General features: G+C 42.1%; 1 protein-coding gene across 2 annotated transcripts in view; it reads right to left on the reverse strand.

Annotated features, from left to right (window-relative positions):
• Positions 1–16970, reverse strand: part of LOC137929317 (GATA-binding factor A-like) — a 75361-nt gene extending 58391 nt beyond the window's left edge. For both annotated transcript variants that reach the window (XM_068772198.1, XM_068772197.1), the window contains exon 1: positions 16887–16970. The gene's annotated coding sequence lies outside the window, so the exon portion shown is untranslated. The remainder of the gene's footprint in view (positions 1–16886) is intronic.
• Between the last annotated feature and the right edge of the window lie 2188 nt (positions 16971–19158).

Here is a 19158-nt window from a genome sequence, read left to right on the forward strand (position 1 = left end):
GAGGCATTGGATGAAAACATAGGTTTATTATAGAACAGTATTTAGGCTTAGCTATGAACGATATTACTACACAGGTCCGCGCAGTGTTTTTAAACTGTCAGCAATAAGTTTACTAAGCTTATTAAATATAAATCAGTAGGACGTATGAAGCGCGAGTGATTTTGAAGTGAATCTGCAATTGTTCGAGTTTCTTGTGAGTTGTCCGCAGATCAGAACGCGTCTGTTAGTTGGGCTCTCCTATCGTTCTTCTGTTGACGAACAATGTTCAGTACAAATGGCCTTGCACCTTCACGGCTATGCTTAAGGTCATCAGCTGGTCGACGATTCAAGCGCCTTTACTTAGTCACGCGGGATTTAAGATTTTTTGATTTATCTATGGTGTGTTTGTGGCAAAAATCTAATAAAATGTTAACCTGACATAAAAATTATTGAATTGACGCCCCATGATATCCTGCGTGGGCCCCCGTTATCTGACATACATTAAGTTCTCACGAATGTAATGTATAGTTATTATAACAGAATATTTAAACAAACGCCTTTTGCGGCTCTTATAATGTTCACAAATCATTTTAATAGTTCACTGTATCCATAACAGAATTATAATTGAGTATTTTTACATACACAACCTTGTGATTTTGTTTTGATTTGGAGGGTTTATCTTTGTTTCTAGAATATAGTATATTGTGAGTTTTTGTATAATACTTAAGAGAACCATTATTCATACGGAAACTTTAATGTACTTTTATGTGTACTACTGGTGAACCTATATAATAAACCTGTGTTAAGTGCAGTTACCCTGCCTAATTGCACTCTGTACGCAAAAAGTCGTAGGAAACTAAATGCCTAACAGACGCAACGAGTCCAACGAATCGATTTTTAATGCGAAGAAACGTCATATAACGATTTTCTCGACACGACAGCCGCGTCGCAGGCCGAGCTCTCGTCCTTTATGAAGTACCGGGCAACATGTCCCTCGCGGCGAGTGTGTCACCGCACTGCCCGGGAGTGCAGATGCGCAGGCGCAGGCGCCGGCGCCTTATCCCAACACCCTCCCCCTCCCCTTTAGTGTTCACCCGTCCTTTGTGACCGCCGCCGCGGACGACACAATTAAACGTTAAACGCGCTTAATATGAAACCGATTTCAACTTCGCCCGTTCGTTCTACGGTGCAGCGACTGTCTCGCTGCACATCCTGCCGCAGCAAAGATGTCGTGTTTAAAACTTTAACGTAAAAGATTCAGATGGCCTCCACTCGTAGTTAGAACTAAGCTAAATATAATTGTACGCGATGGTAAAAGATTTAAAAAAGAAAAATTGTTAAATAATTTTGAATGTAGTAAAAACAACGCCTTTTTTCATGCAAACATTTAATGAAAACACTTGTCCAGCGCTGTCAAACATTGTACGTCAGTCAAAATTCAGAAGAGGCGTGTTAAGATCTAATAAAATAAAATATCGTATTCCATAAAAGATTACAACCTAAGTAAGTTGTTTACGTAACGTATTTGTGTAAGTAATCGTTGTTCATTATTAGTAATATTAGGAAATAATGAGATGACTCCAAAATATGTTTTATATAAAAATAAGTCCATGAAAGATATTGGAAATAGCTATGCATAATCTTAGAAAACAAACAAATGTAGCTTACATGATACATTGAAAGTATATACTCTATGAGTGCAGTGCAGTACCATTGCCGATGGTAGTGTAGATGGTACCGTACCGTCTCACAGGTCCGGGCAGGGCGCCGGCGGGCGGGCGCTGCGCGGAAGGCGCGCTTGTAAGCACTCTCCATAAATGATAATTATGTAAATGCCTCCGTTTAGTGCGATTAAAAAGGTTCGTAAATAAGTCGCCCCGCGCGGCTCAATGCACCAAATAATTTACGGGCGCGGCGGAGCACTATTTATGGCCGGCGTCGTTAATAAAGATAAACGGGAGATCGGTGAGCGCGTGAGTATAAGCAACGGACGGGGACTGTGCCGGCCCCTGCGGCCCGACCGCTTGCGGCCATCCGTTATATATCCGCTGGCAAAACAATAGACCCGTTATTGAGATTTACTCATATATGGTTCTTGTGTCTGTCGCTTCTGAATTAGAGGAGATCTAACCATAAGATGTACCTTCATTAGATAGGGCATCGCGTTGATATTAAATAAGTTAACTTACGTGAGCTCCTAATTATAAACAATTGCACTCGAAGACTGTTCAGTCTGATTGAGACCGTTGCACAGCGAAAACGTTGATATATACACATTGTATTATATTATTCTTTGCATATAACAGCGTCAACAAAAGCGCTGTTTCATAAAGTTTTTTTCACGTGCCATAGTTAATTTATTTCCAAAAAACAATATTTACAGAAATAATAAATAATTTAATGATAACATACAGTAAAAAAGCATTTTTAAAACTTAGTTTATGTTACGTATTAAAATTAATGAGTGTTTTTTTCTCCCAGATTTTATTGACCTGCCGCATTATAATAGAAAAAATTAATTATTGTAACATATTTTAAATTAATTACTTCATACAGGTAATTTGAAATAGTTGTAAAAGCTAATATTAACTTTTTAATAAACAATCACCCTGTATTATCATCATCTAGTCAGCCAACAAACATTCACTGCAAGACAAAGGCATTGCTCGTTTAAAAAAACTGACAAATTGTTTTTAAATAATTGATTGGAGTGGGTTAAAGTTGAACGCTTGAAACTAACGGTTACCCATTCCAAGAGGCAAGTTATTGGAAAAGGTCTAAGTGTGTCTTGAGTGCGGGGTTGCGACGCGCCCGGCGGCCGGCGGCACTTGTTGCGGCCGCGGCCGGGGGAGGGTGCTCGCGTCTGGCCGCTCTGCTGCGACCGATGCTCCGCTAATTGATTAGTACGACAAGTGGGTGCGTCGCTGCACACGGAAACACTCACTGAATTGAGACCGAACTGTTCAATTTGATCGGACCACAGAGAGATGGGACCTTGGCTCGGATTGTCACTCAACATTCCCATCTGGTGTCCCAGAAGGCACAAACTCAGCTCAATTCTAGTGTACCGAACATAATGGCTCTCGGAGCTTGTGAGAATATTAGACAAACTTTTTTGCAGCAACTAAGATGTACATTAGTAAAGTATAATTTCAATTTGATGCGGTATGGAAATTTAACAATCATTAGCGCTAGAAGATAAAGCGGTTGAAACCTCTAAGTAGACGTACTAGCGTCGAAGCTTTTAAGAAAGTTGTGAGAGAGCTGTAATAATGTTTGTCAATGGATTTCGGCGGAAAGCGTTATTAGAGAGCATCGAATGTACTAATGGCGGCCATTAGCGGTCGCTGTCGCGATGACAAACGCGGCGGATATGATCACAATCAATTACTGGGCGAAAACAAATCGCCAGCGCCCACGCGCGATAAGCCGCGCGGACACCTCCGCTGGGACGTCACGTCGGCTCGTTCAGAAATTTGTCTGTATGTCTAAGTACGAACTGAGTGACTGTGAGTGGCCGACACACGCGCAGCCTCCAGCCTTCGCCGCGACGAGCACTGCCTCACTCGTGCGGCGACAACTCACAATTGTTTATGCGCCGGTGCGCTATCGGCGCGTCACACTGTGCGCAGCGCGCCCGTAAACCGCTCGGTTTATGTCAGCGCGGTGACACGCACCGAGATCGATTTAAAAGAAACCATAACGGCATCGCACGGCCGCGCGGCGCGTCGTCGTCATTTATGCAGAATAAAGCCGCGCGACCGAGCCGAGAGCGGCCGGGCTGGGGGAGACATTAGCCGCGCGCATGAATAATGCAACGCGCTCCGGCTCCGGGCCGGCCCTAATGGACTGTGTGCTCCCAATATAACTCCACCTGCGCCAACCACGCGGCACCAACCTGTACTGCTTTGCTGATAGTTCCACGCTTGGAGCATAATTTGATATAATGGGGTAACGACTGTTCTCAAATGGCATTTGCCCAGATTGTATGTGGTGCTGTAAACGTATAACAAAACAAAAATATATGCATAACCTAAAAGGAGAGGTGGCCTGTTTAATTCGGCAATTTCCAGATCCATCGAGTGTTTTCTGTTTAGATGTTGCTGGTATTAAACTACCGCAAGTGAAGGTGAGCGGGCGTCGACGACGTTTGCGGGGGTCGGGATGGACGCGCGGCCGCATCCGACAAGGACACGCTGCGATAAGCAGAACGCATTCCACGATATTGTAATCGCATATTCCGGCACAAATTTGTGCAATATTAAGGATAGCCTAATTAATTATCTTCTTTATTGGGCAACGGGCACATTTGGGGGCTTTAGTGGGTGTCCGGAATGTTTCGCGCTCCTAAAATGGAACTTAATCGGGGTCGTGGAATGTGTGAGATTCGGCGACGCTTATGCGTGGCCGCCGGCACTCGCGCCGCGCACACAACTGCGTTTATGAGTTCGGATTCATAATTAATTTAAATTTACGTAATTAATGTCAAACGTTATTTAAATTTAATACTTTTGTATTTAAATTTTAATTTCTAATTCAACTAATTTCTGTGTTTGGTTCACAAGCGGTCGCGGTACACAGGAGCTATCGCCGCAGTTCGTCCGAGTAGATCGATAAGATCTCTGTAGACCTTATATAAATGAAAAGCTTCCTCTTTCGAGCAAAGGTTCATCGTTGCAGAGCTTTTAATATAGAGCGCTTACTAAGGCTGTTGTTGCCAGGTGCGAGCGCCTTTCCTCTCGTAATGACGTGATTGTTAATATGTAGCATACGGTTGCCCCCGGCCGCGCTGCCTAATTTATAGCTCAATTAACAATAATTATGATCGCGGCGGCAGCGGCGCGCGCGCCTGCGCGATGTTAGTTCACACTTGCCAACGTTGCCACTGCACGCTGCCGGCCGCGCCCGCCCGCCGCCACTGCGGCCGTGCGGCGTAACGGTACTACGTTTTGCACTTTGCTATTATAATTTCGTGAATCTTAATTAAAATTTAGTCAAAAAGTATAATTTTAGTAAATCTGTCTTCTTCGGTATTAATCGAATACGTGACGACTCGCTAAGTTGTAATAATAGCGCCGAACGCTCCGCGGCCTTAACTTAATGACCGGCTTAATTGTAATTTTATTGTAATGAGCGCCGCGCTCGCCGGACTGTGCACTCCGTCAACACCTCGACGAGACCACGCGCGCACTTCAAAGATCCCGCCGCGCTGCCGCTGCAGGCTGCGATGCGTTAATTTGGCGTGACGTCATCAGGTACACGGAAACGTCACATCGTCCCCTCGATAGTCCGGCCTAATTAATCGCATTTCCGGATTCTATCTCGCTCACTCGCATCTACTATCGCCGCGGGGCTGCTTGCTCGCGGTCAAACTATTTCCGCTGCGGGTTGTGTGTCGTAAAAATACACTGCGGATCCGTCTCAGCCAGGTATCGGTTGCGCGCGGTTGAACCTTCCTATTTCAACTAAAGTTTACACGGACTGTAATTATAAATGCGATGACGTCATTAGACGAAGGTTATCTCACTTTCACCTACATAGCCGAACTCGATCGGAATGCGGGCGCCCCCATGCCGCCTGCGATACCGCCGGCAATTACTCTCCGGCTGCAATAACTCAACGTGTGACGAGCGTGCCGGGCGGGCCGAGCGGGGCCCCGGTGACGTCGGCGGTGCAAAAGACATCAACGCGCGAGCCCGCTACGCACTTCGCGTCGCTTTGCACGCGCTGACTTGTTCACGCGCGGCCGTTATTATTAACTCAGAGCCGCGGGACAAAAACTAAATCAGTAAGAGACGTTTTTCTAAAGTTTTCCTGTTGACAGTTACAGCTTCAACGAGTTTCGCGTTGCAGATGGAAATCACTTAAATTAGACCTCTTTACAATAACTAAGGTTAAAGTTGCCATTAGAAACTACGGCTCGGGTCGTTGAATTACTTATTACGCCTTATTAAATGACCAAATACTTGTCGGGAGCGCTTCGCACGGCGCTCGCCCATGAGGTAGACAGGCCTTGTCGAAGTCATCGAATAACGATTTGCGGGAGGCTTCCAACCGATCTTATTGGCAACCTTTGAAGGAGGATTACGTACGGCACTGGACGTTCTACGGCTCAAATGATAATAATTAAGAATACCTATTAACGTTGAATATTCCTAAACGTGACCGAATCTCGACGCGTTAGTTGCTATTACACTATATATTATTTTAAAGTACTTTTAATTTATGTACACTGCTGGTGTACCTAAATAAATATATATAAATAATGTCTACGACTAATATTACTAATACTACGGAACAGTGTTAACGCTGGGATAAGTCGCGGTAAAATCTCTAGTAACGCTTCTGTCATTTATATTTACAATAGACTTGTTAATTTTGGAGAATTCCAGCTATATTCACCAGAACAGCATTCCGAGCCGTAGCTTATTCTGCTCTGACCTTGTTTAAAATAATTAACGACCCGAAAATGCGTGAAATGCCTACTGGAGTGAAGATGTTTTAAATTTAAATTTAGAAATGTCATACGTGACTAGACGACTCGCGCTGCGTCGAGGTCGCTGCGAGTTGTTGAACGCGGGCAGTGCGAGGCCGGACATCGCGGCGATCTTAGGTCTGCCTTTCAATGACTGTGAGTGAGTGCAGGTCGAATGAACTGCTGGGTCGTGTGCTGTTATCGCTTCGCAAGTGCGATGCAGCGCGCACGCGCCGGCGTGTAGCTGGTGCCGCGCGGCTGCAGGCGCCTGCGGCCGCCGCGATCTGTTGCTAATTGTTATTCAATTTTGGGCGCAATTAAAGCGGCCTGCTGTGAGTCATGCACGAGTCGCTCTCCTAGCGAAAGGTCAACGAATTCATTTGGTCGCACTCGCGCTGACTCTTCCACGTGACCGCTGCTGACTTGATATCCGAGGTGCGGCTGGTTTCGTTTGTAAACACTTTGTACGCTGTCACAACTGCAGCGAGTACTGCATATGCAGCATATACCTTTATAGTAAACATAAAATAAAAATAAAAAAAACTATTTATTTCAAACATATTTATACTAGTTCGACAGACAATGAGTAATTAATTCAATTAACAAAAAACTTAATGTTGATTGTGCTGCTGTTTGATTCATAACATCCATCGTTAGTTAAATTTTCTTTGTGCGTATTTTTTATGTCAATCAAATCTAAACATTTTTTATTTAATTAACTGTAAACTAGTTGACTAATCGCCAGTAAGAAGTTCTCGCAAGCAATGTACCATTGGCCGCTTGAAAAACATGGATTTCCAAGATTGTTGCCATAAAAACTCAGCCGCAAATGTACCACATTGCAGTTTATTTGTCGAAATTAGCCGCATTGAATATCGTTTTTTTTTAAAAAAGAAAGTTTTCACGAAGTCAGAGAGTTTATTCTCAAGTTATGTTTGGCCAATACAAATAGATATTTATTACATAGACTACGTCCAAAACTCACAGCCCGGTGCAATGTTCCAAGTAAGATCCCGGACAGTAACAAGTTCGTGCAGTTAAATCCATAATCATAAAGGTGATTGGTGCAGCGTCAGAGAGAAAATGTTTCATATGACCTATGCTTGAGCCACTAAGGTTATGAATTCTTTTAGCCGTAATATATTGTATTATTTTAATACAAATTCATTTGCCGGTAGGAGTTCGACTGCAGACTGTTGGACAGTACATATTTGTCAGATGTATCGAAATGCTTTGTATTGTATTTACCAGGTATAAATCACAATTGTAGTCGAGTAGTTTTAACGGTAATGCATCGCAGTTTAGTGTTAACGTTTAGGAATCGGAGCCTAACAGTGATCGTTTTCCAACACTTGCAATGCGCCGCGGCTTTCGTCTGCCTTCTTTTCTAGACAATCTAGTTCGCGTGATTTATTATTTGCGTGAAGAAATAATTTTGTCATCGCTCGGAGTGTGTATATGTATTTATAAAATTAATTTCTATTAACATTGGTTGTGCCATAACTTTGTGAATGGCTTTACTAATTGCGAATATATTTGTTTACCAGTTCCTTTATCTTTTATATAAGTCTTTTATAAAAAAAAAATAGAAAATTCATAAAAAGACTTGTATAGCTAAATAAACGATGACCGTGTTAACATTGTACATTTTACGGTTAAATGTATATAATTGTTGCAGGTGCTTCGTCTCCATAGATCACTTTGAAATACGTTAAAATAAGTTTTTATTTATCTTGCAACGCGACAGGCCTGTAAGTCCTAGCCGTGCAGTGCGTCTGAATAGCCAGCAATATGTCGTGAGGGCGCTGGCGATCCTACTGACAAATGCGGGACTCTTACACGGCATGACCGAATAATTTTACATTATTTGAAATACCTACAAGTAGTTACAGTACATTACTTCGTAATTATAAGTGCGTCCATAGTGTTGGCGGCTATAGCTCTATTCACGACGTCATTAATGAAAATTTAAATTTTCCTGTGTTAACACACGGTATGGAAACTTAATGAACATTTCAATTTACTTATATTTACTATATTTACTATTTAATCCCAGCGCTGAAGGCCTCGAGCCTGATGCGAAAATCGCTGTCAAAGGTACTATATTAGTAAAATGTTTGGTTTTTTTTACTTAGTTGCGTTCATTCATCTATGTAATTATTGTTGGACATTTCTAGAATTAATTAATTAAATCCTAAGTCATCCAGCGACATAGCAGAGGGGAGTGCCTTCGATCTGTGAACACGCTCAGAACACTGTTAAAGTTAGAAGCGACGTCAAAAAAAAACAATCCATTGTCAAAATAGAGCAGCTTCGTGACGGGCATTAAGTGGACGGACATCGATAGCGCCGGGCCGAGTCCCGACATCCATCAAGTTGGCAAATTTGTGCAATAAAAAGGCGGACCCGGCAGACAATGCGGGGTAAACAACGGGGTGGGTTTCGGGAGCGAAAGGGTCCGGCGAGCGGCACGCGCCGGCCGCGTGACGCACGCGAGCGACGTCCGGACGTCGGCCGGACGGCGGCCGGACGAGCGAGATGGCGCCGCGGGCCCGCGCGCGCGAGCGAGACGCACTCAGTAATCCCACTATAAATAACCCGGCTCCTAATGCGCAGGCGCCACACTTTTTTTCCCCCGAGCGCGCCCGGCCCGCCGCGATACTTGCCTAATGGACGTCTCTAATCCGCATCACAAATAAACACTTTGCACCGCCTCGGGGCTCCTCGGAATTTTTTGCAAACCAACTCTTTGTTACGTTAACACACTGCTCGGCTTGCTTATCTCGCAAATATTTACTTTTATTGCTTAAAGGACGCCGGGACTCATAATACTAACAACTTTACTATTGAGTCTAACAATGGTCACTGGACACGAATAGCTGTTTGCATATTCACAAACAACGCTCTGAAATGTTTATGTGTATGCATGTTCTTATGCATAGAATAAATGTAATAATATTGGTGACGAGTGACGCAAGTATCAAGAGATGTCGGCCGCGGTGGCCGCCGCTGCCCGAGTGCGAAACGTCACGGCGGCGGCGCCGGGCGCGCGTGACGTCATCGCTCTGTCACACTGGGACGACAAATGTCGACACGAGCGCTCGCTCTCTACTCACCATCGAATCTCTGTGGCCGAGCAATCACGTGGATATTTTTTGGCAGTTTTCACTCGTAAACAACAACAGCTTAACTAGTCATAAACTGACAGAGCATTGAAAATGTTTAGCATGAATAAATAAAGATCTATATTTTGTTTATTTATTACTAGGTAATCATATAGTACATAACATATATATATAGTACACATCAATAACAGTGGAATTAGTTCTGAAGCTATATGACTCTCACTTGACAAAGTAGGGCATTCAATGGTCGCGCTTTGGGGCCCGGGAACGCTCTGGAGAAACCAAACGATGCAATTATAAGAAGCCAGACAACTTACAAAGTGATTTGGAATCGGTCAAAATCAAAACGGAATAGGCACGCGCAGAGACCATGCCTGTTCGTGGTAAACAGAAGCGAGTTGGAGTTTCTTCGTTTACATTAATACTACGGAAGGAGCTAAGAAGACATCGGTAGATCTTCATTTTGTATCACTGATATCTCGCATTTTCATACAATTAATATGACTGGTTCACCATATAAAAATATTGTCTATCTACTAGATTACATACAGTTATGAAAGAGATTACAAAACATAACCCGAAATTCACAGCTTTGTTTTAAGTTAAATGCTGTCGTCGAAGGCAGCTCAAAATGATTCTAGCTTCTACCGTATTGGATTTTTTTGACATTCTGCGTACAGAACTATACTCTAAGAATATATATTCTAAGCAATAGGTTTTAGGTTTATCTTGGAAAGAAATACTTTGCATATTAAGAGCCGTAGAGGATATAGATTATATCCAGATAATAAGAATAACACAAAATGTTTTTGTTTTATGTTATTCTTCCTTAATAATAGGGATAAGTGACGCGGTGGTTGCATTGTAATTGAGCTGCCCGTACCTGTGTCAGCCAGTTTTTATATACGGACACGAGGATCAATAGTTCGACCCGCGCCGCGCCCTGTTGCGTCTTCAAGGATCAAGGATCGTAAAAAAATATTTGTTTGTCATTTATGGGCGGCTCTCGGTGTTCACTTAAGTGGTATATCTGTTGCAACTTTCTTGGAAGAAACGTTACAACCTGTGTACTTACTTATCAATATATTGTTTCTTTAGTTTTTAATTGTTTATAGACGTATATAAAAAGTACTGTGATCAAACAATTGGAGTTTTTATGATGTACTTGGTTAATCTCTTCTTAATACCAAAAGAAGGTTCAGAAGACAACTCTGCCATATAATGAGATTTGATATATTACAGTTAAAAGATGACTTCTTTGATTTATTAACCAAGGTGTGATATACACAATTAGAAAAATTAAATTATTTACTGTTGTTTATTACAACGTGCATAAAAATAGTTTTTATGTCCACGAAACATTACCAGGAAGTGTCATATATTGTCTACAATAAGAGTCCTAGATAAAATAAAGACTCGATTTTATTGCGTTAGTAAATATTTCTTTGAATCTCGGATAATGTTCGGAAACCTGACAATGCTTAGATTTAAAAGATAAGGTCAAAGGTCTGTGTGTCAAAGGTAACTCTACACTAAAAATGACTTCACAGAAGATTGGAAACATCGGGAATAATGTGTACTTACAGGCTATTCGAATGTTTTAATAAACATATACATATACATGCGTGTAATTTAATTTAAAATATATATACACAAAGACATGCAGAGTTCATTTTGCCCATTTGCCCTTTTTACAGGTCTGAGGCATTTTATGAACCGAACAGGTGATAGACTAAACTCGACATCAGCAATACATGTTGTCCGTCGTAAGTTTTATAAAGAATACTAGCTGATCCCGCAAACGTTGTTTTGCAAAAAAAAAATTATATTTTAATTTACAAATAAAAAATAAGGGTTGATCGTAGAGGGGTAAAAATTTATGGTTGTATGCATTCTTGTATGCTGTATCATAAAAAAAATAAAAACAAAAAGTTTCGTTAAAAAAATAAAAAAAAAATTTTAAGTGTGAACAAACTTTATCACTTAGGGGTATAGAAAATAGATAGTAGCCTATTCTCAGACCTACTAAATACGCATATTAAATTTGGTAAAAATCAGTCAAGCCGTTTCAGAGGAGTTCAAGTTCGAACACCGTGACACGAGAATTTTATATATTAGATTTAAATTTATACAAATACACATTTACACAACACAATTAATAAAATTAATTATTAGTAATTTTTGGATGCTCTTTCCTAAATAAAGAAACACGTCATAAAATACTATTATTTACAACAATATTAAAACCCACGTTATGTACAGTCTTGTCTGAATATAATTAGAACGAAATCGTTACAACAAACTTTTTACTTCGAAGCGACGCGGCCATGAAGCAACAACCTCACGCGTCAATTCATTCCCAATGCGCTGCATTTCATTCGTTTCGATTTCGTGCGCGTTTTCCTTTGTTATTTAAAATTATTCTTGTATGATTAAATACAATACGGTGTGTTTGTCCGTCATATAAGATCGCGGTGTAGTTGGCGACCTCGAGAAACCTACATTTCTATGATAGATATTTCCCTCAGCGGTTTGTACTTTTACATACATAAAAGCGAAACATTATGTTTGGTTGTTTAGTTTGACTGTGTAAAGATGACAAATCAAAATGGCGCGGAGTGCTTGTGTTTATTCGGTTAGTTTGACTTGCGCATTATGTTCGTCGTGTAATACATCTAAAAAGTTTATTAAAAAATCAAATTTAGGTGATAATAAAGCCACGGACCGATTCACTCCTCACTACTCTCTAACTGTTGAATAAAGAATTGCAAAAGTGATAAAAAACCGACTGATTTAGCCGTGGGCTCGTCTCAAATCAAAGCGCACTTAGAACGCACATGGCTTTAAGTTGTGCGATGTCATCACAAAGCTCAATTTGGTTTTAAGCAATACGCTGTTTTAAATAACTACCTACAAGACTATTGCAAACAAACAGAGCGACAATACTTTTAAATATAATAGTTATATGATACAGTTTTATTACTGTCCAAGAAAAATACTTTTTCAACATTTATAGCTTTACCAGCTTCGAAATGGCAGAGCAGCCGACATCTATAACTATTCATAGTAGCTAAGCTCAAGGATTTATTCAAGAACTTCGGTTGGGGTCGTCGCACTATCTATCTCACCGGATTGAATGTGCGGTATGGTTCTTCAACTCCTGCAGGACATAGATCTGCGACGCTTCACGCGGCCACGGGCGTAAGGAAGTTATTTTTGATGCTTGTAGAACTTGTTACACCTCGGTACCGATGGTTCTGTTTACCCAGCTTTGTATTGTAGCACGACGGCACGCGCGCCAAAGCGTCAGGTGTCCGAGGATTTAGTTCATACGAAGCGTAACCTAGCATTGGTACTCACGAGTACCTCGCACAAAAGTCTGTACACTCAATCGCTTTCAAATGTCTTTTCTCAAAAGCCGTCGCTTAGTACATCATCTGCTATTTATGCATAAAATATTGAATGACCAAATCTCTTGTGGGAACCTTTCGAAGTTTATTGGGCTGCAGGTTCCGTGCGCCATTTGCGATGCTTCATGAAAGCCTCCCTGCGTGCGCCCTGTTATTTGACAAACGTAGTGATGCACTGTCGTATCTCAAGAATGTGTAGTTTTTCGATAACTTTAGCAAATCTTATATTGTTTCGAAACCATCTTAATGATTCATTGTATCCATAACAAAATTATAATTATAATTTAGTATTTTTACGCAAACAGCCTTGTAGTAAATCAGATGTTTCTTCTTATGTGCGATCAATTTTCTCTTCATTTCTTTATTATTATGGTCTGATCTTTCTTTTTAAAATATAGTATACAGTAAATTTTTAATGTCGTATCACCTATAAAGGAATACATAACAGAACCATTATTTACAGGCTAATTTTTAATGTACTTTTAACCTAAGTGTACTGTTGTACCCGTGGTGTGTCTAAAGGCGTAAATGATGTAAAATGTGAAGTGTTTATGTACATAGCATATAAATAGAACTAAAATAACAAAAATAAAAAATGGTTTACTGTTCGCTTACTTTAAAATTAACACGTGAAAGACATCAAATGTATCTATAATCGGCCACAAGGCGCTGATTTTCATTAACGGTAAAATATAGACATGAAATCGTTGGTGCTGTCATAATATAAAAATACAATAATATATAACTGTGTACTAAATGTAAGCCACGTAATACCTAATAACTTAAAGAGAATTAAAAAAAATGAACAGCGACAGAGAATGAACTGAACAAGAGTTTGTGCTCATGTAATCGCCTCTGGTTTTGTTCGCCAGAAGTGTTTCGAAAAGAGAGGGACGGCGTGGAGCTGTGAGACGAGTCGACTCCCTCCAAAACAACGAATACTCGCGTTGAAACGTCGTTAATATACCACCTGTTACTGCACGAAGTAACGTGATCGGTAAAAGAGAAGGCAAGAAGGCAAGAAATATGGTGACGATGTTATGAACCCAACGTCGCACTTATGTCTCCGTTCTCTAGAAATTAAAAATGAAGGCTTTGATAGCGTAATGTGAAAAATTCCGTGTTGAGAATATTGATTTCAAAAGTGGTTTATTCCACTAGCCCAAGAACCAAAGGTTGTCCAGTAAACGATGGAAGAATCAAATAGAAGCTTCAACAGAATTGCTCCTGAATTTGTATTTGCGAAGTGTTTTGAAGAGAGAAAGTTGGCATAGAAGTATAATAAGGGCGGGGGAGGTTTCCATTAGGCAGGATGAACCTCTAAACCAAAAAAAAGAGTGTAATGATCGCCGTGCCACGTCCACCGAGGTCTGGGCTGCATTGCCAAAATCACGAGTTTGAGTTCATCTAGGAGACATGTGTGACGTCACCGCTTTGTGCGCAGGCGCAGCGAGGACAATAGCGGCGCCGGGCACAGGTACGCGCCGGGAGCACGGCCGCCCGACTGTGACGCACGGCCTCCTGCGTCAGCCCCGACACCCTCGTCAACAAACTCACAGTCGCGCCCTTAAATAACTTGTAACGAATGCGCTCGTCAACTTGATTGACTTATTTTATTGACAAACCAACTTGTAAACAACACTCGATGCTTTATTATAGAAATACTTAACCGTTACAGCGAGGCTATTAAATGGTTTCCTTATTTAATAAAGGTTCTGTGGGAGTCCTATACACGCTAATTTTCTAAATGATGTACATCGAGTAGCCCATTCACCAAATCTATTGTGGTACCAACAAAAATCTGGGTTCTGTTGTATGACTCCGTGCAAATTCGTCGTACAGGGAAACGCAAGTGGCAGTCGGAAATTAGCGTGTATACGACTCCCACAGTTCCTTGCCTCGGTTGTATATCTTACATCTAGATTGTAAGTAGGTGCGCGCAAAAAGGTGTAAAATATTGTTATTGATAAAAAAAATCTAAAACAAAAAGAATATTGGAGCAAAAGGTTCGGAAAAAACTCATTCGCGAAAGTTATAAAACAAAAAACCGAAGAGAATGTAACGCATTGACAATGAGAACTGGCTCCTCTGTGTTGCTATACGATTGTTGTCACGGGCCCGGACAGTTTGGCGAGGATATCCGATAGCTAATGTACTGACTTATCCTAACAAAACTTGAAAAGGTGAATACTAGAGTTATTAATTTATTTATATTATTTAACGTTTTGTTTCTTCTGCAGTACAGTTATTTAAAGTTATATCTAAAGTAGCTTTCCTATAACAGAATTCTTCAACTTCAAACAAAACACTTAGAATTCTTCAACTTTAAACAAAACACTACGAAGGTTCAAAACTCGCCCGCATCGAAGGGCTGCAACAAACTTAACCGTAAACTCGGTTATGATCGCCTTCACAAATGTCTTTACTTAAAGTTATTCACGTCCATTATTTATTTATTACTTTTTGTTTAAGAACTTTTTTAATGTCATTTTTAACTTTACCGGGTTTATCGTGTAGAAACACTGAAGGCGCTTAGTTTACCTTTCTCCGGGAAGTAAGCTCGACAGCTCCCACAGGAGATCGTTACATTATATTTAACGGGATTGGAAAAATGAATTTATCATTTAATGAACTTATTGACTTGGCCGAGCGACGTCGTTCGACAAACATTTACACTTGTCTGTGCATATCTCTCTTTGTTAACTTTATTTATTTGCATTAATTAGGATGTTGGTCGACCGCTGTTGATCCGTACGAGCCTTGCTACAGTCGCTCGCGCTGTAATGTTTTACTGTCCAGGGACCCCAGGTACCCCAGGCTACCCTTAAAGACCTAGTAGTGCTATAGCGATAGATTATACTAAATAACTATTTGAGTCTTAGAATAGTGATCATGCATCGAGTTCGCACCCATAGCCGGGCCTTACGCTCGTGCAACTCCAAACTGCTCAGCGCTACGGGCCGCGTATACCAACGTTTTGTAATGCAAAATCAATATCAGATTTTTCATTACAAAGCGCTGATGTATGAGTCAGCGGCGGCTGCGTGTCAAGCGGGCCTCTCAAAAGAGACCCGGAATGCACTAAAATTTTAAATATGCGCAGATTTATTGAAATTATTAATCCTCGCGCCGACTCACTAACATACTAATGAGGTTTATTACAATAATTAATTGCTAATATATTTAATTAAATTCCGCCGGCCCGTCCGACCCGTCGCGCGGGCTGCGGCCGGCGACGCGGATGTGACCGCAGCCGCGCCGCGTCGCGCTCGCAGCTCCACAACCCTGGAGCATCACCAGGGATGATAGAACATACCCAACGGCGTGTGCCAGCCACTCTGCGTGGCAATATATGATCCAGTAGTCTGGAAATGACCCACCGAGGTCTTTAGTTCAGATCGGTTCACGGCTTCCTACCCTTACTCACTATTACATTTCAGCTCTTTCAGGTCTTCCTCATTATTAATATTAAGGGACTGTCTACGCCGGGCAACTACCCCAAGAGTAAAGCATATGTACATGATAGAACATCCTTTTGCGGGGCTTTGAAACTGATTGAGGAGTATGTTCTGTTATTGAGTACATCTCTATCAGCGTTTGGTAGCGCTGTGGACTGTTCCAAGTTATTGTTCCATCAGATACCTATAAACTCGTGTGTGTAAATTAATTTCGTATGTCAGTATTGTACGGTCATCGCAGCCGACGGCAAGCCGTTAGTGAACAACGGGCGGCAGTTTGAGGGACCTACACGCTGACCTCTCGGTACTGCGGGGCGTAGGTCGTGCGATGTCGAGGTGTTCACTGTACCGTGCAGCGGTTGATGGAAATAACGTTTTTCGTCGAAATAGTAAATGAAGCGAGCTATGCCCGAATCTGTATAAGTGTACAAAAACTTACAGAGATCGCGGCACCGGCCGTCAGCCGCGGGAACGCACTGGGACACTGCTACTGACACTGCACTGCACTGCTCGCGGGACCGGCTGCGTGCGGACGGTGCGGAGCGCGCGACGGAACTGCCGGCGCACAGTGCGGGCGGGGTCGCCCAGGGGCGGTGGGCGTGTCGTTCCGCCCCGCCGCCCTGCCCGGTCCCACTGCCCCGCCGCCCCGCCGGCCGGCCGGCCCGCCGCGCGCGCTCCAATCACGCGAGCCTCTCGCCGCGCGTGCACAGTTAAACAATGTGAACTATGCGGCGCACAAAGTCGTTCAATTTTTTGACAGATGTCAATAGTTTTGACATCTGTCATTGTTGTCAACTATTCCTAGTGCTATAGGGCACACACGTATTTCGCTGCGTTGATGATAACTATAGGAATCCTGCCCGACAACGGCTCGCCGGATGCGATGATACGAACGGAATCCATTATAGTACCAATGACTTACTTATAGATTCAAACAATGCGCTTCTCCTTCTCAGCTTCCAGGAGGACGATATGGTAATGTGGGATTCCTGTCTATTGAAATATACTATATTGGTATATGACTCTCTGTGCTTTCTGAAGGACTTCAGTAACTCGTTAGGAACATTATTTTTCTATTCTTAAGAGCGCGTGTAAGGGTATACCTCATTACACGCTGCTTGCGTGCCCTGGTACCTTTGTCAGGCTGGAGCACTGCGCGTGCTGCAGCCGCCGCGCCACGCTGTCTTAACGATTTGACTCCAAATTTCCGTCGCAAATTGTTATTATCATAAGTTGCCCCGATTCGGACATGTTTAGTGCGGAATGACTTTAAAATGTGCGGTTTAGATAACGGCACGCGCTCTCACGACTGTCGATTTATTAAGATTACATCGTATTATATAAAACTGGATGATACCAGTGCGATTCGCTGAAGGGCATTTTAAGGTTTACCATTATTAAACTCCCCGTGGAGCTACTGAGATCCATCAGACGAGTGCGGAGGATGAACGCCGAACACATTTAATAGGCAGGATGTACAAGTCTCCCAAAAAAGAAAACAAACAAAACTAAAACTTCTTTAAATTAACCTCGAAAGCTTTTTGGAAACCGAGGCTGTCATTATCATTATTAATCTCACTCTTGTGTGGATTAAAAGAACGCTTTACGGAAGTACAGGGCGCAAAGGCTTTCGTGATCTCTGCTTGGGCTGTCACTTGTCACGCGTGTAGCGTCCGCGCACCGTGTCACTGACCACCGCGGCCGCTGCTTTATGTTAAGTCACTCTTGCGCGCTCGAATTCGGGCGCCAACGGTGATGTGGTCCCTCCTGTTCTGCAAGGATCGTGTAAATCGTAAATAATTTTTGTACTTATGTGAACACACTTGGTTTATCACCTTCCTCGCCAATGTGCTAGGGCAGTAACTCACCTTCGTCCGCTTGTCGCGTATATATGTTTAAAATTTCAGCTCAAAGGCCGAGAGGACCGAAGCTCAGTTTGGTAGATAGCATAACTACAACTTCTGAAAGCATTAGCACCGTTACAAGAAATAATCGATCGGACAATAACGTGTCACAATATATCGATAAGTTTTAATACGGATGAGTAAATAACAAATAATCCGAAAAGTTTCATTTGAATTCAATCGGTAGGAATAAACGTTATTATGAAGCCGAGGTGTCAGAGCGAGCCCGCCGCTGCGCACGCGCACAACTCAAATGTTTATAAATATTTATGCGATCAGATAACGCGCCGCCGATCTCTTAAGAACTGCCCTCCGAAAGACGTTACGGGAATGCGCCGGCGATTTGTGAAACTTTGCAATAGTTGTCACCTTAGCTGCGTCGTGATGCTGAGAGAGCCTCCTTTTTCACGCACTCCTTATTAACATCTGTACATGAATGGAACATAATTATTTATATTGACACTGGTATCAGAATTCGATAACATATGGGAGAGGAAGAAACTTGTCATTGAATACAGAATTGTTGTTCATTGTTGGTGTAGTTTTTGTTAATATTTTATATGTTAATCTAATACAGAGGTAATACTTCATAGCAACAGTGCCGGTGTCGGGTCCACTGAGCTGTGGTGAGAGGACCCGGGTATGGTGCTCGCGGCTAACAACCCTCGTACCGTGTTTGGCCTGATCAAACTTGTACAATGTACCAACGCAGCGTGGAAGGACTGTTTTATAAGATGATATTCGCTGTTGACAGATCTAATTTCTTCACGAGGTTAAACATAGGTTTCACTATTGCCTCCTACAACC

This window comes from Battus philenor, unplaced genomic scaffold (assembly GCF_028537555.1).
Source record: "Battus philenor isolate CCGP_79_NKW_IND1 unplaced genomic scaffold, ilBatPhil1.0.hap1 SCAF_5, whole genome shotgun sequence".
NCBI lineage: Eukaryota > Metazoa > Arthropoda > Insecta > Lepidoptera > Papilionidae > Battus > Battus philenor.